This window comes from Neomonachus schauinslandi, chromosome 13 (genome assembly GCF_002201575.2).
Source record: "Neomonachus schauinslandi chromosome 13, ASM220157v2, whole genome shotgun sequence".
Taxonomy (NCBI): Eukaryota; Metazoa; Chordata; class Mammalia; order Carnivora; family Phocidae; genus Neomonachus; species Neomonachus schauinslandi.
The window spans coordinates 80573719-80584033 of record NC_058415.1 but is presented as its reverse complement, the minus strand read 5'-3'; positions in this window follow the sequence as shown (position 1 = coordinate 80584033).

Here is a 10315-nt window from a genome sequence, read left to right as displayed (position 1 = left end):
ATCCATTGGTCAAAGCCTCAGATCTATAAGGGTGCCGACTAGAATTCGCACCCAGGACTTTCTGACTCTAAATCCTTTGCTCTTTTCACAGCTCCTGTCTGCTTCCCTCACTCTCTCTTTCACATATGTGCAAGCGTGCATACATGCGCGCACACACACACATACATTTTAGTCATCTTGTTTTTGAAATTTGAGGACACCAGATGAATCAATACCAAAAGCTCTCAATTCTTTTATTAGGCATTAAAGAGAGAAAACTTAGTAGACCAAAACCTCTCAGAATGCAGGTCTAAAGCCATCATAGCGCCGTGTTAGAGAGGCAGACAAATGAAACGTGAGCAATACAGGGTCCTGGGAAGCATGGAGAAAGGAAGGAGGAAGCTGCCTCGGAGGGGCTGACTCTGAGCTTTAAAAGAAGAGAAGGGGGTAACTGAGGAGTGGAGCTGGAAGGAGGTTTCAGAGCGAGGAGCAGCAGATGTAAAGCACAGAGGGCTGCCAGGAGACCTTCCCAGAGACCCACACAAATGGTACTGGGGCCTTGGCACTGGCTGAAATCAGCTGGCAGAGCCCATGTGGAAAGCAGAAAAGACCATGTGAGTACTTTGGCTGGTTGAGGACTCCACATTTGCCTGACATTTGTGGTTCTCTTTCTCCCCTCACAGCAATGCCGGGGCTCCTTGATGGAGTCTACATGGTTTCCATGGAAACTGGTACCATGGTTGGAGCAAGGGATCCAGACTAAGCAAATCAACACTTTCCACCCCCTTGGTGGCAATGATTGATTTGGGGATGGGCAGGTGACCTAAACTAGTCCACTCAACGTGAGTCTCAGGTCCTTTCAGGAAATGAGGAAGCATGTAGTATTAGGAGCTTGACCATGGGAAGGTCAGCCTTAGGATGGAACAGGGATGCTGAAGGAAATACTGTTGTTGATGACAAGCCTGAGTCACGGAAGCTTGCACTGCCTGTGGGCTTTTCAAATTAAGAGTCCCATTATTAAGTCAGTTGGAAATGGGCTTTCTCTTATAACTGAAAAATATCCCCATTGAACCCTTCTAGAATTGTAGCTGAAAGGCAGGTCCACAATCTGCCTTTGCATCAGTCCCAGGCCCCCACTACATCTCAGAGGCACTGCTTAACTCATACCTACTGAACGAATGAATGAACGAATGATCACATCCACTCCCATCATACTTAATAAGAAGTAACTGTTTTTCATTTAAAAATTTTAAATTTTGATTGTGGACTCTGTCCTACCACAGAGCGGATACTTTCATATCTAGCACCTGGAATATTTCCTCCTGTATGTAGTACATAGCATGAGGACTTAGGAATTGCAGCCTGGGCTTCGGGCTCTAACCTGGTGCCATAACCTACTGGGTTTAGTGCTGCTTAAGGTCAGTGATGCAGGGACCAATTGGCTTCATCAGTGCGGAGCAGTGGTTCTCAACCAGGATGACTTTGCACCACACCCCCCACCCCCCGCCCTGACCCCAGGGACATTTGGCAATGTCTGAAGATATTGTTGGCTGTCACAGCTGGGAGGCGGTGGATGCTACTCACATCTAGTGGGTAGAGGCCAGGGATGCAGGTAAACATCCTACAATGCACAGGACAGCCCCCCAAAATAATGATCTGGCTCAAAATGTCAATAGTGATGAGGTTGAGAAACCATGGTGTAAAGTTCCTTTGGACTTCATTAAGGACGAAACATTGGGGAGTCAACATGCATAATACCCAGTGGCCTATCCCCTAGGGAGAGTCCCTGATGGGAATCAAGAGCCTTAAACTCACCTCTTACTCCTGGAACTTTCACAGCTAAAACAGAAGTAGTTCCCTATACTGGACACTAGAGGGCAGGGGTTTCCAAAGATTATACTTCTCCAAAGCAACTGCAGTGATTAAAAACATTCCTCTCTGGATGTGGTAAAGACCACACATTTGTAGAAATAGATATGAATAAATGCAAATAGCTATAAGTATCTAAAGAATGTGGCTGTGAAAAATCAGCCAAAGTTAGAACATAACTTTTAGTGAGCTGACTGTAACTGTTCAGAATAAAACGTGGTTATGCTAGCTAGGTATTTTAGTTACAAATATTTTGATTGCTGGGGTGCCAGGGTGGCTCAGTTGGTTGGGTGTCTGATTTAGGCTCAGGGTATTATCTTGGGGTCCTGGGGTCAAGCCCTGTATCAGGCTCTGTGCTCAGCAGGGAGTCTGCTTGTCCTTCTGCCTCTGCCCCCACCCCCTCTGGCTAATGCACATGCTCTCTCTAATAAATAAATAAAATCTTTAAAAAAATATTTTGATTGCAAGGAACAGGCATCCCCGTTGAGCTGTCTAAATCTGAAAGGGAGATTTTGGGGAGGCTATTTTTTGGGATGGAAAGTTCCACTGAATACAAGAGAGAGTTGATAACCAGACAGTAGTATACTGAAGCTGGTTTATGCCTGCTTGTTTCCCAACTCCCTGCGCAGGGACTTCACCGTGGTAGCTTGATACGGGCCACGCTGGGAGTACTGACACCATGGGAATCAGCAAACCCTGGAAATCAGGGCTCTTTTCCCTTTCCTTTTCCATTTTTCTTTTTTAGGAGTTGGTTGTGTAAAAATTTTCCAGCACATCACTATAGCCAGGACATGAGCAGAAGCCAGGGAAGTTCTAAGGGCTTCAACAGCTAAAAATTGTCAACTTTCCCTATGGGTCTGTCAGTATGGCTCAGCCCCAACTATTTCCAGACTCAGGGTTTCTTTTTTTTTTTCCTAAGATTTTATTTATTTATTTATTTGACACACAGAGAGAGATAGCGAGAGCAGGAACACAAGCAGGGGGAGTGGGAGAGGGAGAAGCAGGCTTCCCACTGAGCAGAGAGCTCGACGTGGGACCCTATCCCAGGACCCTGGGATCATGACCTGAGCTGAAGGCAGATGCTTAACGACTGAGCCACCCAGGCGCCCTCTTTTTTTTTTTTTTAAGATTTTATTTATGTATTTGACAGAGACACAGCGAGAGAGGGAACACAGCAGGGGGAGTGGGAGACGGAGAAGCAGGCTTCCCACGGAGCAGGGAGCCCGATGTGGGGCTCGATTCCAGGACCTGGGATCATGACCCAAGCCAAAGGCAGACGCTTAACAACTGAGCCTCCCAGGCACCCCTGGACTCAGGGTTTCTTCCTTCAAAACTTTCAAATTCCTGGAAAAGAAAACACACACAGCACAGTATCCACTCCTGCTCCCTGCCACTGTGCCATAGGGCAGGCTTACCAGAAGATGGATTACACTGCGGGGCAGTTCTCAGAGAAGGACATATTATGAGCTGGGTAGATACCTCTCACAGTGTCTATTGCACGCCACTTACAGCTGTCTAGCTGTCAATCACTTCTTCCCACATATCTAAAATATTCCCTGCTACCACGATCCAAAAACATGAGGCATTACCCTAGCACAGCCCCCTCTCCTAAAAACAGACTGCAGAATCCACAGATAACATCAGAAGGCCGGGCTTCTCAGAGTCCTTTCTCCAGATAATAACTATGTCTCCTTTGGTTCCTTAGAGAACCCATCTGACTATTCGGCAATCTGTAAAATAAATGGTAAGCTTAGCTCACACCTGAAACACACTAGAGTCAGGGGTGAGACACAAGGAAGGAAGAGGGAAAAAGTTATAGCAACACTTGTTTAAAAGAAGGAAATGATGGTTATCTGCTCGAGAGGCATTTCCTTACTCTGGAACTCAGTGGGCCTCTGTTGTAGGTTTCCTATCAGGGCTAGGCACAGTCTATCCGTCATCCCATTCTACTGTGGATTCTCTCAACTATGTAAGATAGGACTGGTCATAAGAGTCCAGTGTCAGGGCAACTGGCCTGCAAGCTGGACGAGCTGGGGAGCTTTCTCTTGTCCAGGATCCCACTGAAGGTCACTGCTTTTATTTATATTATCAGGCAAATGGGAGGCAACATGTGTGGGGCACTGCCTCCAAAATCCAAAGTAGCCCATAGGAGTTATGCCTCTCTCTTAGATGTAGGGGGTATAAAGCCCTGGTTCTCTGCATCCTAGAATTACCTGGGGAGCTAATATTGATGCCTGGTTCTGACCCCACAGATTCTGATTCAATTGGATGGGCACTAAGACTTTTAAAAGCTTCTTAATCTCAGGAAACAAACTAAGGGTTGCTGGAGTGGTGGGGTTGGGAGGGATAGGGTGGTTGGGTGATAGACATTGGGGAGGGTATGTGCTATGGTGAGCGCTGTGAATTGTGTAAGACTTCTGAATCACAGATCTGTACCTCTGAAACAAATAATACATTATATGTTAAAAAAAAAAAAAAGAAGAAGATAGCAGGAGGGGAAGAATGAAGGGAGGGCAATTGGAGGGGGAGATGAACCATGAGAGACTATGGACTCTGAGAAACAAACTGAGGGTTCTAGAGGGGAGGGGGGTGGGGGAATGGATTAGCCTGGTGATGGGTATTAAGGAGGGCACGTTCTGCATGGAGCACTGGGTGTTATACGCAAACAATGAATCATGGATCATTATATCAAAAACTAATGATGTAATGTTTGGTGAATAACATCACATAAAAAAAAAAAAGCTTCCCAGGTAGAGAGGATTCCGGAATATGGTGGACTAGGAAGCACCAGGAATCTGTCTCCCCAGACAGATTGCACTGGCAGAATCTGTCTGACCTAACTATTTTGGAACTCCTGAGCCACTTCCTAGGGAGGGCTTGGATGGTACACTAAGGTTACTTTTGGTCAATTTCAGCTCTTAGCACAGTAGCAGCCACCCCTTCTCCACCTCCAGCCATGTGGCAGGCTACGGTGTACATGTTCCTGGCAGCTTGCGGGAGCCAGAATGGGCAAAAGGGACCCTGTCCTCCACATATCAGGGGTCTGTGCTCTGACCACGAATTGCTGCTTATGATCACAGAGATGCAGACAGAGGCGGGCAGCTATAGTGGCTGCACCTCCCCCACTGTTGCAAGCCCCTCCCCCTTCAGTTGAAGTGACTGCCCGAGGATTTAAAGGACCAGCACTCCTTTTCTCTCTTTTCCTCTTTTGGGAGCCAGAGTGGGAGATTCAATAATGACTACATATACAGGAAAATTATTAAGTGACCATGCATGCCCAGGGAAAGGCTCAGAAAAGACCTCAGAAGGCCTTAAATTTACACCTTACGCTGATCCTTGGCTCAGAGACAGCCTACAATAATCAAAAAAACAAAAACAATAAATGAAAACAATAACAAAAACAGTTAACCCTGGGGAAAAAGGATAATCTGACTTCCAGACTTATCCCAGTATTAGATTTAAATGTCCAGTTTTCAACAACAACAAAAAAATCACAAGGCATACAAAGAAACATTAAAGTATGGCTCATTCAAAGGAAAAATAAACAGAAACTTCCTGAAAAAGGCCTGATGGCAGATATACTAGACAAAGGCAACTGTTAACGATGCTCAAAGACCTAAAAGAAGACATGGGGAAAGTCAAGAAAATGATGTATGAACAAAATGGAAGTAACAATCAAAGAGAGAAAAAACCAAAAGAGAAACCAAAAAGAAATTCTGGAGCTGAAAATTACAATACCTGAAATGAAAAATTCATTAGAGGGACTCAAAGGCAGATTTGAGCAAGTGAAAGGAAGAGTCAGTGACCTGGAAGATATAGGACAATAAATATCATGGAGTTTGAGGACCAGAAAGTAAAAAGACTGAAGAAAAGTGAACACAGCCTAAGAGACATGGGACACCATCAAGCGGAGCAACATACACATTGGGGGCATCCCAGAAGGAGAGGAGGGAGAGAATATGTGAAGAGATAATGCCAAAAACATCCCAAGTTTGATGAGAGAGATGAATGTAGACATCCAGGAAGTTCAATCAACTCCAAGTAAGATGAACTGAAAAAGACACACATTGAGATACATTATAATCAAACTTCTGAAAAACAAAGATAAAGACAAAGAGAATCTTGAGAACAGCAAAAGAGAAATGACTCATCACATACAAGGGATCTTCCATAAGATTACTGGCAGATTTCTTGTCAGAAACTTTGGAAGTCAGAAGGGAGTCTTGCAGGGTGAAATGAAAGGACACTAGACAGGGGCGCCTGGGTGGCTCAGTCGGTTAAGCGTCTGCCTTCAGCTCAGGTCATGATCCCAGGGTCCTGGGATCGAGCCCCGCATCGGGCTCCCTGCTCAGTGGGAAGCCTGCTTCTCTCTCTCCCGCTCCCCCTGCTTGTGTTCCCTCTCTCGCTGTGTCTCTCTCTGTCAAATAAATAAATAAAATCTTTAAAAAAAAAAAAAAGGACACTAGACAGTAACTCAAAGACATACGGAAAAATAAAGATATCCATAAAAGTAAATACATGGGCAATTATAAAAACTAGTATTGTAACAATGGTTTGTAACTCTAGTTTTTGCTTCCTATGTTACTAAAGAGACTAATACACTTTTTAAAATTACTAGTCTAAAAGCTAGTATTATAACTTCAGTTTATAACTTCAAATTTTGTTTTCTACATAATTTAAGAGGCTAATGCATTTAAAAGAATAACTAGTTCATGTTTTTTGGACATACCATGTATAAAGATGTAATTTCATGACATCAACAACCACAAAGAATGGGGACAGAGGTGTAAAGGAACAGAGTTTTGATATGTTATTGAAGTTTAAGATGGTATCAATTCTAATTTGAGTATTATAATTTCAGTATGTTCACTGCAATCCCCACGATAACCACAAAGAAAATAGCTACAGAATATACACAAAAGGAAATGCAAAAAGAATTTAAATATTTCATTACAAAAAATAAACTAAACACAAAAGGAGACAGTAATGCAGAAAATGAAGAACAACAACAAAAAAAGGCTATAAGGCATATAGAAAACAAATAGCAAAATGATAGAAGTAAGTCCCTCCTTACAATAATTACATAAAGGTTAAACCTTTATTCTTATGAAGTGGCTAGGATGTTCAAGGTCATGGAAAACACCTACCTAAGTGACTAAATAAATGTTTTTTCTGTTCCCTTTAAAAAAAAAATTATTGTGCTGTTTCCCTGTTTACTGTAACCACACCTTCTTAATAGTAAGCTGTCTCAGGGCGCCTGGGTGGCTCAGTCGTTAAGCGTTTGCCTTCGGGTCAGGTCATGATCCCAGGGTCCTGGGATCGAGCCCTGCATCGGGCTCCCTGCTTGGCGGGAAGCCTGCTTCTCCCTCTCCCACTCCCCCTGCTTGTGTTCCTGCTCTCACTGTCTCTCTCTGTCAAATATATAAATAAAATCTTAAAAAAAAAAAAAAATAGTAAGCTGTCTCAAACACTTCCTGAGAGTACATGGGCTTTCAATATTATTATTTCAATATTATTATGCCTGTTCATGCCTTACGATCTTATTTGTCCAACCAGAGGACAATGTACCCCCAGGCTTCCCACTCTTTCCCCTCCTCTGGAATGCCCCCAATTTGGAGAGACTGTCATAATGACAGAGTGTGAAAACTTCTGAATGTGGGTGGCTAAGGTGGCTTCTTTTTTTTTTTTTTAAGATTTTATTTATTTATTTGACAGAGAGAGACTCAGCAAGAGAGGGAACACAAGTAGGGGGAGTGGGAGAGGGAGAAGCAGGCTTCCTGCTGAGCAGGGAGCCCAATGCGGGGCTCGATCCCAAGACCCTAGGATCATGACCTGAGCTGAAGGCAGATGCTTAACGACTGAGCCACCCAGGCGCCCCTAAGGTGGCTTCTGATTGCAGTTTAAAAATTTTTTTTTTTTTAAAGATTTTATTTATCTACTTGACACAGAGAGAGAGATAGCGAGAGCAGGAACACAAGCGGGGGGGGTGGGAGAGGGAGAAGCAGGCTTCCCTTAGAGCAGGGAGCCCGATGTGGGGCTCGATCCCAGGACCCTGGGATCATGACCTGAGCTGAAGGCAGACGCTTAACGACTGAGCCACCCAGGCGCCCCTGATTGCAGTTTAAATGTAAATGGATTTTCATTTCCTCTCTTTTTCACATAAGATGATTAACATTGATCTATCCTTCACTTCACTGACCTTTTCTTCTAGAGTATACAATCCATTTGTAAGCCCATCCACTAACATCCTCATTTCAAATACAGTACTTTCAAAGTTCTAGAATGTCCATTTTTAAACAGCTTTCCTCTGTTCATTTGTTTTGACCAAGTTTTCCATTAAATCCTCAAACATTTTTATAATAGTTCCTTTAAAGTCCTTGGTTACCACTTTGAACATCTGATTTATATTGGGGTCTTGTTCTCTTCAGTATGGGGCACATATTCCTGTTTCTTTGCATGTCTAGGAATTTTCCAAAATGTATACTTGACATTATAGATGACATGTAGAGACTCTGGATTCTGTTATTTTCCTCTAAAGAGTGTTGATTTTTGTTTGGACAGATAGTTAACTGGGCTGGACTCAAATTCCAAACTCCATTTATCCTGCAGGGAGCATTGGCGGAAATTGCTCAATTTCAGATGTTGCTATTTCCTAGGGAAACTGCAGTTTTTCCTAAGCATGGACAGTTTAGTTGTCCTCCAGGGTTTAAGTCAGAGTTTCTATGCAGATTTTGGGGTACCCCATTCTGTGTTTTCCTCTTTCTGTTTTCTAGATTATTTTTTAGCCTCCTTTACATGTATGAATTTCATCCTCTGACCGCTCAAATCTTTCTCTGTGAGTTCTAGCCACCCAACTCTGTGTGAATTGGGAGGTAACCTCAGATGAAAAGTTGTATAAATGTAAATTTTACCCAATACACTTCCCTCCTTTCAAGGACCACTAGTTTTGTTCCATCTCTTTTGCCTTCAAATAATTTTATTTAATTTTTATTTTATTTTCCCTTCCAGGACTTATGACTGTCATCTATGGGAGCATTAGTCTGGTATGATCTACTTTCCTATGACTCAAAACATTCTAATTCTGTATTAATTTAATTATCTTTCTTCACCATCCCCATTTTTTCTTCTAGGAAAAATGGAGATCAACAGAAAACTTCTAACATTAATAATAGATTTTATTTCCTGTATGGATCAGGTATGGTATGTAATATTTAGGTCACTGTAAACCATTGGTGAGTAGTAATGGCTTAATTATTAATTTCTTTTTTTTAAAAGATTTTTATTTATTTATTTATTTATTTGAGAGAGAGAAAGAGATAGAGAGCATGAGAGGAGGGAGGTTCAGAGAGAGAAGCAGACTCCCTGCCGAGCAGGGAGCCCGATGTGGGACTCGATCCTGGGACTCCAGGATCATGACCTGAGCTGAAGGCAGTCGCTTAACCAACTGAGCCACCCAGGCACCCTTAATTATTAATTTCTTAATGGTGTCTTTCAATGAGCAAAAGTTTTCTAATTATAATAAAGTATAATTTATCATTTTTTTAGTTGTTGTTTTCTGTCACCTTCTAAGGGACCTTTATCTATCCCCAGGTTAGAAAGATATCCTATGTTTTTCTCTAAAAGCTTGTGGCTTTAGCTTTTATGCTTACATCTATAATTCATTTTGAATTAGCTTTTGGTATGTGTCAGATACACACAACATAGGTGAGTTGCAAAACCTTGAGTGGAAAAAAAAAAACAAACCCAAATGCAAAGAATACATGCCATGCAATTCTACTTATATGAAGTTCTACAGCAGGAATAACTCCGCTATGGTAATAGAAATCAGAACACCGGTTTCCTGGATGGGAGAGAGTAGTGACTCAAAGGGGCACAAGAAAAAAGTTACTGGGGTCATGGAGACATCCTGTATCTTAATTGAAGTGGTATTTACATAGACATGTACATGTGTAAAAAACCCAATGAGCTATACACTTAAATTGCATGTGTTTTACTTCATGTAAATTGTACTTCAATTAAAAATGTATTATAAAAAAAATCCCAAGTAAGGAAAAGAACTTCAAGGATCCTGTTTTTTTCCCCTAAATGGAACAAAATCTAGTCCCTTGGTAATGACAAAGAGAAGCTACTGGCATATGAATTGTTATGATTGCAAGTATCTAATTCTTTCATCATCAAAAGAGAATCTGATGACATCATCATTCCCAGAAGACTGAAATAATAAACAGGCGAACTGGGTAGTGCCATAGAACCAATACCAGGATATCTGATTCATGATTTTTCAAAGGTCTCAGAATGTCCTGCTTGAAAACTGCCCACTTGAGATTTTCCACATGTCTTCTCAAACCACCATACTGTAAATGTTAAGTCTCTAAGGAAGAAACTATATAAAAGTCCTATGTGATCTTAGGAAAACAAAAGGTAAGAGTTTGTCCTTAATTTCAACCAAACTAAGCCACATTCAATT